Source organism: Pseudopodoces humilis, chromosome 10, assembly GCF_049639895.1.
Source record: "Pseudopodoces humilis isolate 2021_Gansu_Grassland_sample_001 chromosome 10, ASM4963989v1, whole genome shotgun sequence".
In the NCBI taxonomy this organism is placed as follows: Eukaryota; Metazoa; Chordata; class Aves; order Passeriformes; family Paridae; genus Pseudopodoces; species Pseudopodoces humilis.
In genome coordinates this window covers 4,899,044-4,902,047 of record NC_142209.1, presented here as the reverse complement: position 1 = coordinate 4,902,047, position 3,004 = coordinate 4,899,044, and the positions used below count along the sequence as shown (strand labels likewise).

The window sequence follows — 3,004 nt, the reverse complement described above, 5'->3', positions numbered from 1 at the left end:
GGTGGAGTTGACCTTAAATGAAATATCCAATAATGAGCTTGCTTTTGCACTATGTATGAGCCTAATTACTGATGCTATATAAGTTGTTTTAGAGTTACTAATAAATGAGACTTGCTGATCATTCATATTGAGTGCTGCATTTCTCCCGCCGAACTCGTCAAATGGCGCCCGATCAACAGGGACCTTTGGGACTTTTGGGACCCTAGAGACCCTTGGAACCTTTGTAACCTTAAGGACTTTAAATAGCAGTTGGAGTTAGCCAAGGGAGTCGGCGACAGGGGACGGGTCCTTTGCAGCAAGGACGGCGAAACGCAACAGCTGTGCTGCATTCCAGGCAACCTTGGAGGAGAGTCCTGATCGCACAGTAGGGTTGCCGCACCCAGGCGACCTCAGAGGAGAGTCCTGCCGTAACGTGCTGCTGAAACCTTGTAGGGGCTGCAACAGTGCTGACGGTAAGATGGAAAGGCAAGCAGCATATGATTTATTGACCTGCTTTTTAGAAAAGCGACAGGTTAAAGACTTTGATTTGCGCAAAGAGCTTCCTGGACTTCTTGCTTATGGGTATGCTCAGGGTTGTTTTCAGAATCCCCATACAGTCCATGAATTAAGTGAGTGGCAAAAATTTGGAGATAAATTGTGGGAAGCTGTTTTTAATAATGATAAAACTGCTAAAAAATTAGGAAAACTGTGGTGGACAGTTCATAATGCTCTCTTGCAGTATCAGGCTGAACAGGCAGCTGCCACAAAGGCATCTGCAGCTATGTCGAAAAATAGATTATTAGAGGGAGTTAATGAGTGTCCATTGCCACCCGCCACGAATGTAGTAATTTTGACTCCCCCTGCACAGCCACTGACCCCTGCTGCAGCTGCTAATCCTTTTGTGCCATCTCAAATTCCTTCACCTACTAACCTTGATTCTGGAACGGAGCCTTCGGCACCATTACCATCCTCCCCTATGAGAAATAAATCTGTCCCTGGGGTAGGGCGTGAGTTAGGTGAAACTATTGCACGGGAAAGAAGAGAGACATAGGCTACATTGATACGGAATATTTTGCAAGAGGGAGATCAGGAAAAAGCAGACGCTGTATTAGAAGTAGCATGTCCCGTAACCTTTGCACCGATGCAAGGGGGAGGAATACAAGCTCAAATTACAGCTTTAGATTGGAAATGGTTATCACAGTTGCGATCTACAGTCAGTCAGTTTAGAGTGACCAGTGAACCAGTTAGACAAATGATTGATTATTTGTGGGGTACACAGATTTTGTTGCCTGCAGATAGTAGGATTATTATGAAATTGATTCTTAGTCAGCATCAGCAGTTGTTGTTTAATGCACACTGGCAAGCTTATTGTCAAGAAAGTGTAAATGTGCAAAGACAGGCAAGTGATCCACTGCATGAATTAACTTTGGAGGAATTTATGGGATTAGGAGCATATAGTCAAGTGGAAGCACAAGCTATTTTGGGACCAGATAAGTTGAGAGAAGGAATGCGGTTAGTGCGAGCTGCGTTTGATCAGATTAAGGAGCCAGGAGGTATTCCATCTTACATGGGTATTAAACAGGGGCGAGATGAGCCATTTAGAGCATTTATTGATAAAGTGGCTACAGCTATAGAGCGAGCAGGTGTTCCTGAATATATGAGGGGAGCATTATTAAAACAATTTACTGGATTACAATTTATTACAAAATTGTAATCCAGCAACCAGGTCAGTTTTGAATTCCCTAAATGCTAATTAGACTATTGAAGAGGCATTAGAAAGGATGTCTAATATACCGGTGGAGTTACAGGCAATGTTAGTCCAGGCAATTAAAGAACTAGGGCAAGAGTTAGAAAAGCAGGCTGCATCTGCTAGGAGTCAAGTTTTAGCAGCTCTTGCACCCCTACAAGCGGCTACAATAAACAATGGCAGGATTCCAGCCTCCCGATTCAGATGTTTTCGCTGTGGCAACCTTGGACATATTTGGAAGGAATGTACTGTACCATCTATTTTGTGCAGTCAGTGCTGGTCTAAGACCCACACTGATAATGTCTGCTGCCAGAGATCGGGAAACGAAGAAGCCAGCGCGAGAAGCTGCTACACCACGACACAAATAGCAGCTGCTGGAACATCAGTGCAACTTCCCTCCAGCCTGCCACAGCAGGGAGCCTCGGCCTGGACCTAGCAGCCTCAGTGACTGTGGATTTATTGACATCACAGCCCTACAACATTCCCATGGATAATAAATGGAAAAGCTATGAGTTCAATAGTGATAAGACGTTCATCTGCTAGTCTAATGAGACTGTTTATTTTACCTGGAGTAATTGATGTGGACTATTTTGGTGAAATATATATCATTGCATATACACTAGCACCACCAACCAGAATTGATAAAGGACAATGAATTGCACAATTGGTGCCACTAAGCTTTATGTAGATAATGTTTTACAACCACTGCGAGTTCAGTGGCTTACAACTATTATTTATCATTATATGGATTATATTCTTTTTGCTCAGTCACAACCTTTTGCAGATAAACAAGTTAAAGACATTCAAACACAACTACTTCAGAATAGACTGGTTGTTGCACCTGAGAAAATACAGCTGTCATCCCCATGGAAATATCTCAGGTAGACTTTAACTGAGCAGTATGTTGTCCCTCAGAAACTGTCATTAAACATGTTACTTCATACTGCTCATGATGCTCAGCGACTGCTGAGAGATTTATAATGGCTTAAACCTGTTGTGAGTATTCCTAATGAACTTTTACAATCTTTATAACCTTTGTTAAAGGGTACTGATCCTACAGCACCTATACAGGTCACCAGTGAACAACAAGAAGCTCTCAATAAAATAATGGACTGTATCCAGACAGGTGTTGTTCGTAGACGAGACACTTGGACATTAACCTTACTGTATGGTTTAGACCTCAACATCTCATCAGTGCCTTAACGCAGCAACAAAAGAAAACGGGGGAGATATGGGTATTAGAGTGGTTGTTGCGTGTTCACTAATGCTGGAAAGAAA

General features: G+C 42.7%; 1 pseudogene; it reads left to right on the top strand.

Moving 5' to 3' along the window:
- Positions 1 to 1,120: 1,120 nt before the first annotated feature.
- LOC148183657 (endogenous retrovirus group K member 8 Gag polyprotein-like) lies at positions 1,121 to 2,162 on the top strand (annotated as a pseudogene).
- The last annotated feature ends 842 nt before the right edge of the window (positions 2,163 to 3,004 follow it).